An 11,979-nucleotide genomic window follows, 5' to 3' on the forward strand; every position below is an offset into this window, starting at 1 on the left:
GCATAATGCCATACATACACAAACTGTTTACTACCGCTAGTGAGTTACTTTCTTTGTGTCAATCCATAACTATATCCCTTCTCACCTACCTAAGATTCCACAGTTTTCCAACTAAGGTAGAGTGATACCCCCTTTTTAAAACCTGTAAATCTGATTGGGAAGTATAAAAATAGAGGAAGCCTTTGAAAGGGGCACCACTTTACGGTAAGTTTACCAGTTTTACAAGCAAATGTTTTAACTCAAACTTGAAAATTTAGCAGGGCTTGCATTCACTGTTTAAATATTGCACGCTTGAGGTGCATACACAGTCACTTTTCCCTACCACTGACACAAAAATGGTCTTGTTCAAGTTGATTTTTTAAGTTTAGGCCACACAACACAAAAATGTTGGATAAGGGTAACCCGGCCGACCCTATTTTTCTCGCCGACCCTAAAACGTTTTCTTTTTCATTTCCAAAAAACAAATCAACTTTTGGCACATTTTGTGAACCATACCGAGACTAAGGGAAGTAACCTCCTTTAAACTTAACTAAAATTTTTTTTTTTTTTTTTAATATAAACAAAAAAACGACCTACCGACCCTATCTTTGTTGGTCATGTTACCCTAAACCAACATTTTTTTTTTTTTTTGCCTTAGCAGCGACTATCCAAAGACTTGCCTGTAGAGAACAAATTTTTCTTTGTCGTTGTTCCTGTTTCTTGTGACCACGAGTCTCTTGGTGATCGACTCAGGGTCCTCCTGCGCGCAGGTGAAGTGGAAGGTCTTACGACAGGCCTTCACTGCACAGCCACAGCATGCACCCTTGCACTTTTTTCCTTTGGAGGCTTTGCAAATGTGACAGCTCTGCAAGTCAAAAACAATATAATCACTGCAAGGGAGCAAACTTTGATTCAGCAACACAGCAGGTACCCTCATTTTTTTTTTGGGGGGGGGGGGGGGGGCCAACAGAGACTTTTGTTAGTCAAACATACCACATTTGACATAAATAAGTTGTTATCATGCATTTAAATTAAAAATTTTAATAATAAATTTTCATTTGATTAATATACTTACCCAACTCACATATAGCAATTAACCCATAGTTCAGTGCTGATATCGCTGTACGCGTCCCCTTAGCAACAAGGAAGACGCCTCTAAAAAAGAGTGACCGAGACCCGTAAGGGTATCCAAGTCAGCCCGTAAGGGAGGCTGCCTTCCATATGCGCGCGCATATGCCGCCATCTTGTCATTCTACACGAAGCCCAACCCACTACTTTTTTAGACCCCCATACCCCCCACAGCGGGGAGGCGGGAGGGAATAAACGATGTGAGTTGGGTAAGTATATTAATCAAATGAAAATTTATTATTAAAATTTTTAATTAAATTACATATCTTACCCAACTCACATATAGCAGATTGCTACTATAGGAGGAGGGTACTTACCAACTTAAGACCGCAGGACCTGCCCTGCAGCCACGAGAGCAGGCAAAGCCGCACTGCCATCTTGCCGCCTTGCCTCAATGTCTCTCAAATAAAAATTGATGAACACGTCCTCAGATTTCCAATAAGCCGCCGCCAGGACCTCTGATAGGCGCCCTGAGCGAAGCACGGCCACAGAAGACGCCCAAGCCCTCGCTTCGTGCGTCCTGGCTGACGTAAGAGGAAGCACCGCCCTGACCTCGCCAGACTGGCGTTGCCACCATCCATACGCTTGCTTAATGGTCAGTGAAACCCATTTAGTCAAGGTGACCTTCGAGATATCCTTCGCCCGCACAGTGTTGAGGGATATAAACAATAATTTCTGAGTTTCCGAGCGAATCGGCGAAGACCTAGACAGGTAGCTGCTTAACGCCCTGACAGGACAATTTGACAGATCGGGGTCTCCAGGAGCGAGTATATCGCTCAAGGGTGGAATACGAATGCAAGGCGAAGCCTGACCGGGCTTTTGATTTTTAGCGAGAAAATTAGACGTAAATCTCAGAGTAGGAGCCATCCCTCTCCAGGGAAATATCTTTAGCGAGACCAGAAAGTGCGTGCACCTCGCTACCCCTCCTAGCCGTGGCAAGCAAGACCAAAAACAGAGTTTTTCTCGTCAAATTAGGTAAACTAGCCAACCGGAGAGGCTCAAAGTCCTCCGATGCAAGGAAACGGAGAACCACAAACAGATCCCAGGCAGGGAGCTGTGATCTTGAGAGCGCTGCGTCAAGGGCAGCTCCCTTAAGCACGCTTGAAATGACACCGTCAAGATTGATCTTGCGACCGAGCTGTCTAAGAGTGGAAGAAATCGCAGACCTTCTAACTCGCAGTGACGAAGGAGAGACCCCCCTACTAGCCAACCAAGAGAGGTGGTTGGCTACCTCCATGGACCTTGGGGAAAGATGTTGAACCTTATACTCAGAGCACCACTTGGCCCATGCAGCCCAATGAGAAGAGTACACGGAGCTAGTTGAGTCTCTGTGTGCTTTCTGTACCAGTTTCAGAGTTGTGGCCGAGGCCCCGGCACGACGCAGAGCGATTCTGACAGAATCCAGCCGTGAAGCTGCAACGCTTGCGGATTCTCGTGCGGGACCCCTGACCTGGGCTGTAACAGGTCGCCCCTTCGAACGCCTAGAGGAATGGGTGGGCGCACTGCCAGCCGCAGAAGGTCCGGATACCAGTGCTGGCTGGGCCAAAGAGGAGCAACCAGCACCAGCGCTGGTTTTTCCAGATCCACTTTCCTTACCACCTTCCCTAGCAGGCAAAACGGAGGAAAAGCGTAAGCCTGCAGATTTGACCAATCCAGATCCAACGCGTTCACCGCCCACGCCAGAGGGTCCGGGAACGGTGAGACGAAAAGGGGAAGCCTGGTGGAGAATCTCGTTGCAAACAGATCTATGCAAGGCTTGTCTACTTGAACCCAAAGACGGTCCAACGCCTGGTGGGAGAGGGTCCATTCTGAATGCAGAACCTTGTCCCCCCGACTGAGGGCATCCGCCAAAACATTGAGCGTGCCCTTCAGGTACTTCGCTGAGAGAAGTATGTTGTGCGAGCTGCACCAAACCAACAGACGGCAAGCGCTCTCCGACAGCTTCTGCGAGCGTGTGCCCCCCTGCCGATTTATGTAAGCGGCCACAGTCGTATTGTCCGTGTGGACTTGAACATGACTGCCCCCCAGAAGCGGCAGGAAAGCCTGTAAACCCAGAGACACAGCCTCCAGCTCCAGCACGTTTATGTGCTGAGGAGCTAGGGAGAGATCCCACAGACCGGAGGCTGTCTGATCGGCCAGATGAGCACCCCAGCCTGTCATGGATGCATCTGTAACAAGAATGTTCTCCGGCGCCGGAGGAACGATCGGAACACCCTGAGAGACCCAGGGGAGCAGCCAAACACTTGTAGTGTTGCTGAACCAACTCCCCAGTCCTATGCGAACATTCCAGCCCTGAGAGGCTTGGTCCCACTGCCTCCTCAAAGCCGCCTGAAACGGCCTCTTGTGGACCCTGCCTAGAGGCACAAGGGGAGCCATCGATTCCATCTGCCCCAGTAGGGAGGACAACTCCCGGGCCGTGGACACACTCTTTCCTATCAACAAGCGAACCAAGTTCTGAAGCTTGTCCACCCTCTTTTGAGAGGGACGGACTAACCACTCCACCGTATCGAAATCCATGCCCAGGTAAGTGAAGCGCTGGGATGGTTCTAACTCTGACTTCCCTAGATTGACTGTAAAGCCCAGCTGAGCCGCCAGGTCGAGAACCCTCGCAGTCTGAGTTCTGCACATGTACTGGTCCTGATGCAGATTCAACCAATCGTCTAAATACGCCCGTAGGCGTACCCCCTCTTGTCTGACAAGGGAGCAAAGCTGGCGAACGACCAGCGTGAAGATCCAGGGGGCCAGGGAAAGCCCGAAGGGGAGTGCCCGAAATTGAAACACTTTCTCGCCCCACAGAAAGCGCAGCCATTTCCTGTCTTGAACATGCATGAGCACATGGAAATATGCGTCGGTGAGATCCACCGACGTGGCCCAATCTCCCGGACGCAGAGCTTCCCTTACAGAGAGTGGAGTCTCCATGACAAACTTGACTACCCGTAGGTATTTGTTCAGGGTGGACAGGTCCAAAACAGGCCTCCAAGCCCCTGAGGCTTTGGGCACCACGAACAGCCTGCCGTAAAAGCCGAGGGACTCTCGATCTCGAACTTCCTCTATCGCACCCTTCAGGAGTAGGGAAGCCACCTCCGCATGAACGGCTGACTTGGCTTCCGGGTCCACGGGATATCTGAAAGGCGGAGGTATCCTGGACAGAGGTGCCTTCCCCTCTGCCCAGAGGAGACGGAATCCCGAACGCACTATTCCCAAAATCCACCGGCTGGACACCAGGCGTGTCCAGGCGGCCAAGGCCCTGGAGGGGCCACCCGCCGCCACCAAGGCGGGGGTTACTGGGAATAGTGGCTCGGGAGACCCTCATTGGGGGTGAGGCTTGTGCCCCGACCCCCGAGAACCCCCAAAGGAGCCTCTCTTCTGGTAAGGCGCGCCTCGCCCCCTACCCCGAAAAGAGGTGGACTGATTTTGCATCTTGCCCCCCCCAGACGAAGAAGGCTGAGCCTTACTCTGAGAGGTAGGCTTGCTCTGAACCTTCTGAAAGCCGTGGTGAGCAATCCTTGCAATAGCCAGATCCCTAGCGTCCTGGGTTTCCTTCTGCAAAGCGTCCAAAGAGGAAGTACCCAGCAGCGACCCTTCCGTAAAAGGAGATACCTTAAGTCTGTCAATGGTACCCCTGTCTCGGATCTTTGAACCCGCCAAAAAGGCAGTTCTGCGGGAATGCACAGCATGCCCGTAAAGCCTGGCTGACAAGCTCAATTGTTCCTGAGAGACCCTGGCAAGCGTCGCCAACAGAGTTGTCACATCCTCCTGGGAGGCGTCGTAACGGAACTCAAACGGGTCTAACGATGAAGCGATAGACCTAGACAAAGAGCGTTGGAGAGAACTAGAGACGGAACCCAACTCGAGCAGAGATCTACCCGTCTCCTCCAAAGCCTGAAGAGCAGACTCCGTGTAAGGGACTGTTCTATCCCTGGCATACCCGTCCTCCCGCAGAGAAAGCAGTTCCGGAGTCACCGGTAGAACTGATCTCGGCAAAGCAAAAGAGTCAAGTAGAGCGACTGGACGAACCGACAGTTTAGAGCTCTTTGAGAGCGCAGAACAAGGAACGTGTTGACCCGCTTTAGCCAACCAGGGGCCCACCACCTCCGGCGCCTCCCCATGCTGTGACAACAGCGGAAAGGCATCGGACATAGCTCGACCTTTCGCAAAAACCTTCGACATCTCGACCGCCACAGAGGGGGACTCCCGGAATCGGAACGAACTTTTCGGTTCCTTAGCACTCCTGAAATCCCCTAAGGCAGAAGGAGGATGGACAAACTGAGATTTGTTCACCGCCACCTCCTCCTCGAGATATTTCGAAGCCACTCCAGCCGCCAGAGCCACCGCATCTGACAGCTGCCGTGGCAAAAAGAATCCAGCACCTTCAGCCTGAGAGGCGGCACCGTCATCCAGGTAGCCTTCGTGCCCTTCCATGCACTCCGGAGGCTGGTCCCCGTACTGACTAACAGAGTCGAGTCCAGAGCCAGCCATACTACCACCAACTTCCTGCCCCCTGGGCGGAAGCAGATGCCCTTCAACCTGACCACAGTCGGGAAGAATAGGAACATCTGTTCGCTTGTCAGGGCCCTTAGCACCCACTGACACCCCGACTAAGCGGTGGATATCAGCCGATGTTTCAGAACTTTCACCTGGGATTAGACCCGAGGCTACTCCCTCAAGACAACGCTCACGTGGAGTGCACATACCTTGTGAAGAAGAACGGACACCGGCCGGAGACCCCACGGGAGCCTGAGAGATCCCATCCTGAGACGCATGCACGTCCGCCCTCGTAACAGTAGCAGAGGGAGGCAAACGCACACTGGCCAGCGACGACGTACCCCCGACACCTGCCGGCAGCGCACGTATCTCCGCCTTAGTTGACGAAACTTCAGCCGCTAAGGCCGAAACCTGAGAGCTTAATGTCAAAAGCAAAGAAGCAAAATCCGCAGATGCAAGCCCAGAACCTACAGGCGAGACATCCCCTACAACATGCTTAACCCCGAGCAAGGGCTTCTCCGTAGGTTTAGCAGACGAACCGGAAACTCCGGGCACGCCAACAACAACATCACTACATTTTTTGGATTCTGAACCCGAAAGAGACACGGGCGTATCGCCGTGCGTTTTAGAACTTCTAGAACTTCTAGAACTTTTCTTAACAGGAGAGGGCGAAGCAGCTACATGTTTAGATGTTGACCTCTTCCCGTCCGCATTGTCGGCCATGATGAAAACAACTCACAAACAAATTTGGAAAAAATTTTGTAAGTCCGAAAACAAGCCAACAATGCCGCCAAAATTCAGGTAAAAAATGGAAAGATCTCACCTCAACAGCAAATGCGAAGTCCGGAGACAAGAAGACACCAAGGGGAACACAAACCAGGTCTGGAAGACCAAGCAAGTAGGCTGAAACACAGCCGGAGCGTACCAAACACGACCAGCTCCACTGAGCGCTGAGAGTAGAATGACAAGATGGCGGCATATGCGCGCGCATATGGAAGGCAGCCTCCCTTACGGGCTGACTTGGATACCCTTACGGGTCTCGGTCACTCTTTTTTAGAGGCGTCTTCCTTGTTGCTAAGGGGACGCGTACAGCGATATCAGCACTGAACTATGGGTTAATTGCTATATGTGAGTTGGGTAAGATATGTAATTTAATTATAGTTGAACCCCCCTTTTAAGACCACAGATTTGAGGAAAGCAAAACGGAAGGAGTCTTATATTAGGGGTAAATTTACAGAGGTTTTGAACATAAAAGTTGTAACTAAAAGCAAGGTCTTGAGGAGTCTCAAAGTGGGGTTTCACTGTACTAACACAAAATGATGATGAGCAATTGTCTGTGCAGAGCAATCATCTCGATTCATGGCTTTGTGAATCTAAGATACCTGTAGCACTACATAGATCTTTTTTCAGAAGTGGCACTCCTGTGTAAAAAATATTGTGTTACCATGTATGATCTTGCATAACTTGAAGTCAAAATGAGTAAATTTCTCAGATGAAGTATGGCATCACACTTTAACAGTATGTTAAATATTGTTTCCAAGCATTCCTGACACCTCCAGTGCCACAGAATTAATTCAGGAAGTTAATTAAGTAAGCTCTAAAAACGAAATAAAAATAAGATAAGATCATTATTACCAATTTGCTCCCACGTTTGATCTCTTTCTCCACTTCGTTGATGTCAAAGCCGCCAAACTCATCACTCTTGTATTGGACAAGTCCTGACGCATATTGCTGAAACAGGAAAACGTGTCAACACTAAGTCGCTCAATATATATATATAGCTCTCACTGCAAACAAACACAGAACATTACATTAAATGATTAATGATAAACCAATTCCAGTAATGAAGAATCATTATAAATATAATTCAGGGACTTAGCTCAATAGCTGATAATACTTAATAGATATCATCAGGACATTCACAGCTTTTCTGAGAGTGAGAGCTTAGAACGCTTTTACTTTTAGATTATCATTGTGCTATGGTGCAACTGCTCGTTCAACTTGAAGTTGAACAAACAAAATCTAGTAATCCTAAACTATACAAAGAGTAAAACGGAGAATCCGAGAAAACGATTGGCTGTATCACTCTGCAGAGCATAAACCTTTTTTCATTTGCAAGTCAAATTCTACAAGATGTGAATTTTCTTAAAGAAAAAAATCTAATTTTGAGTCGGACTGAGGAGTGTCTTCAATTTATTTCAGCGCAAACCTACCATACACCGGTGATGTGCAGAAATCAGCTTTCCAGAATCTGCATCTTCTGCATGCAGCTGTCCTGACAAATGTTCTGCCTCAGAGCCACGTCCGCAGAACTGACACTGCAGAGATTCGCTCTTCTGGTGGAGGAAATAAATTTAGAATAAAAGAGAGTGGTTATAAAGGCAAGCAACTGTGGAATGGAAATTTTAACTATTTTACTTGCATGGAAATTGTAATCATCTTACTTGCAATGCAAACATCCCTAACTTACAGCCAGGGATGTTGCTACCAGTACAAAGTTTGGTGAATCGGACAAATGTCCTGACCTCATCAACATTAATAGGATATTTGAGTCTTTTGACCAGCATCACGAATTTTAATAGGACATTTTATGTGGCCAACATTGTAGTCATACACATCAATCAATCAATCAATATGAAGCTTATATAGCGCGTATTCCGTGGGTACAGTTCTAAGCGCTTGTCGAAGAGTTGTCAACACAGGACTAACAAAGAAACTAACATCTTCAGACGGACACGAACCCTATCACACACTAGCAAACCCTGGTAAACATACAACAAACAACGGTTTAACAACAATGTACACATCAATAGCTAGGTCAAAACAAAATAATATTAAGCACAAAGAAAACACCTCTCACAGAGCACAGCACAAGAATGTCTAATACTAATATGTTCTGCCATAACATCATCGTCTGCAACTCTTCTCTCTCAGTCTACTTTTTGTTTTTCCTTAATTTGGATTTATTGTACCTTATAAATAATCAGTAGTTTTCAAATTGAACTGCTTACCCGGACAAGGAACTAAGGAATTTTGCAAATATGTTCGCCAGCTTTCATCATCGTCTGCAACTCTTCTCTCTCAGTCTACTTTTTGTTTTTCCTTAATTTGGATTTATTGTACCTTATAAATAATCAGTAGTTTTCAAATTGAACTGCTTACCCGGACAAGGAACTAAGGAATTTTGCAAATATGTTCGCCAGCTTTCACTTTTAGCGCCCACCCCCCCCCCCCCCCCCCTCAAACCTTTTGTGTGTTTGTGTGAGTGTGTATACTGTGTGTTTATGTTTAAAGGCCATGGCTGGAGAACCGAAGAGTCCGTCACGGAGCCCCCAGGCTTAGGGACGGGCACTCTCCACAAGTAACCTTTCTTTTTTTTGGCCCGATGTCTGATGAGTCATTCATTGAGATTTTCTTCTAAGATTCAGATAAAAGAACATCAATCTTTGCTTTTTTTAAAAAAGAATGGAGATCAGTTTAAGACTCAGAAAGACTTGTATTTCGGGAACAGCGCGATCACTGTTAAGCGACTAACCGTTGCGAAAAATGTGGTTAGCAGGTGTCAGAGATTCTGTCGAAGTAACTCGATGCGAAGCAGACTAATATGTTCTGCCATAACTGAAACAAATTTGTTATTTTTTGTGTGTTTCTTCCCATGTTAATAATTTATGTACTGTTGTTAACTGGTGGTTCGCGAACAAATTCAGTGATCAATACCGAATCAATGACTCATGAGCTTTCCTGTTGCAATCTTAGTTCGATCACTGAAATGCTTTGGAATAAAGAATAATATAGCAAAATAAAATAAATGAGAGCTAAGATTAATCTACGCTGGTGGTCGTGGGTCTGTGTGGACCCAGAAGGGTGTTTAATTGCAAATATCTCTTAAACTAGTTGAAATTTTTTAATGAGCTTTTATGAATGCCTCAGGAACCTAAAAAGCTCTTGTCCTAAAATTTCAGCGAGAAGTAATACAGTGAAACCCGGCTATATTGAAGTAGGCTATATTGAAATCCCGGCTATATTGAAGAATTTTTCAGGTCCCGGCTGAAGCTCTACTTTTTCTTTGTTAAAAAATGTTGGCTACATTGAAGTCGGCTATATTGAAACAAAAATTCAGCCCACGGGACGTTTTTACCTGGCTATATTAAATGTTTGCTCCAAAGATTTGTTTAACTTTTTATTTTTAAGAATCATTTTTGAGATGGTTCAGAATTCAGACCTGTATTTTTCTCATGATTTCCTTGCATGGATCTTCAGAATTTGGTGAAGACTTGTAAACATGTCATACTCAGGCCATGTATTTTCCATCAACGTGACGGAAGAAGACATGAACAACCTTTTTCAGAATGAGGTGATGAACTGCTGATGCCCAGGATCCTACATGAGTATGTGGGGAATCCATGGTTTGAGTAGTGTACTGGGTGTGCCTGTCCAGTCTGTGTACCAACAGTATGGAGGTTTCAATGTAAGAAAGGACCTCCATAGAGTTGTGCAGCCTCGCATCTGTCGACAAAGTGAGATCAACACTTCCCAGGAAAGCTTGCCGACTATCATGTGGACGTCTTGTCTGGGGAAAGACAAACCTGCGTCAACCTGGGTTCCCAACCACTTTGTGGTTTGTGTACCATACTATTGAACCGCGTGTCTGTCAGTGCTGATCCGAAACTTTTGGAAAGGGTTATTAACATAGCTTAATGGCATGATGGCCTTCTTGTGTGTGTGTGTGTGTGTGTGGGTGTATATTTTCCGTATTCGACATTGAACTTTTGAACAGCAGTTATGTCATTTTTTCTTGAAATGTTTAATGTGTCTCTTAGTTCGGCTCTAATGGTTATTGCGCGCTTCGCTATTAATATTATAGCTTATTCTGAACCATTTTGCACTTACCCCTCTCTCTCTCTAAATGACGACTGTCCTAAATATTTGCAATCACATTTCAAACATGCCACAAAAAGATATGGGTCCCAAAAAATCATCCCTCCTATACCTCACATAGACCTCTACAAATCGAGCTTAGCCTTCTCGGGAACATTTCTCTGGAACTCCTTCCCCCAACAGATAAGAAATGCAACTTCAGTTAACAGTCACGTTCACACATCATTCGTGAAAGAAATGTCTTGTTTGATTGTTATTTTGTTAAACATTTTGTACTAGTGTTAACGGATGTGTAGCTGATCGGAGCAACTTTATTCCCAAATGAAAGGTATAACTATGTCAATGTAATTTTGTAATTTTTGAGTTCTCCTTAGGCCAAAAAAAAAAAAATAGGTGTGGTTAAGGTAACATAGCCAAAATAAAATAGGGTAGGAAGGTAGGCAATCACTTTTTTTTATTAACTTTTTTTTCTAAATAGCAGAGCAACCAAGCGTGTAGCACTCGCAACCGAAGATGCCGCCATTTTTGTCATGACAAGCGTCTGTTGGGCCTTTTTAGAAGAAAGAGTTATTACCCTTGCATCGTCTGTCGTCTGCATGATGACTCGAGTGCTTTCGCTTTCATTGCGTTTTCTGCACTCGTTTTCTTGTGTTTTATTTGGTTTTTTTACAAATGTAATAAAAAGTTATAGGGTCGGCCCCTAAAAATAGGGTAGGTCGGGTTACCGTAACCACACCTATTTTTTTGTAGGCCTTATGTAATTCCTTAACTTACATTTAATATGGTTTGAATTAAACTTTGCTGCCAAAAAAAAAATCATTTTGTTCTTTGGTAACTCATTTTTGTGGGCGAATGAATATTTTTGTGGGCTAGTCAATTTTGAAATTCACTAGCCCACAAGGCGAGTGAAAATTTTGGAACTTGCTCATGCCTGGTCTACATTTTGAACGCTTTCTGACTGAGTAAGTCTGAGTTACTTTCTCTTGTTTTAAACCCAACTGAGTAACTCTTCTAAATCAGTAACTAACACCAACACCCAATGAACGCCTTGTTACTGTTAGTATTACAAGGCCTATTTCTGCCTCAGTGACGGAAATATGTGTACATTCGGAGTGTATAATAGCCACTGCGATGTTTTACAAAGGCTGTCGTCCTATGATCTAGTCTGTGGCTAGGCCTGCAGTTCGTTACTTTGTCTGAACGCTTGTGTGAAATTCCAGTCCCAGACACAACCATCCCAAGCGCTGCACACGCGCACTGAACTATTTTTCAACTTCAAAGCTAAAATATGAAAATGCGATATTACATACCTCATCCATGCCCGGTCAGTGGTACAATAAAGCTCGTTTACCAGCTGTTTAAAGTATACCGACTAACAATGCAATGAATGCCAAGCTTCCCTCCAAAACAGACAGGAAATGACCCTTAAAAAGACAATTTACCGAAATCGTGCAAAATCTACCGAAATAAGCGATATAGTTTGTGGGGAAAAATGCAGTAGGCTGTGAA

The 11,979-nt window shown here is 45.9% G+C and overlaps 1 long non-coding RNA gene across 1 annotated transcript; it reads right to left on the bottom strand.

The window, feature by feature from the left end:
* Positions 1–7,227: 7,227 nt before the first annotated feature.
* On the bottom strand, positions 7,228–11,979 carry LOC138959713 (uncharacterized). The gene is made up of 3 exons (XR_011453787.1): positions 11,781–11,979; positions 7,806–7,928; positions 7,228–7,323 (listed from the first exon to the last, which is right to left on the bottom strand). It is a non-coding gene; the product is annotated as an uncharacterized lncRNA (long non-coding RNA).

The sequence above is a fragment of the Littorina saxatilis genome, linkage group LG2 (genome assembly GCF_037325665.1).
Source record: "Littorina saxatilis isolate snail1 linkage group LG2, US_GU_Lsax_2.0, whole genome shotgun sequence".
NCBI classification, from domain to species: Eukaryota; Metazoa; Mollusca; class Gastropoda; order Littorinimorpha; family Littorinidae; genus Littorina; species Littorina saxatilis.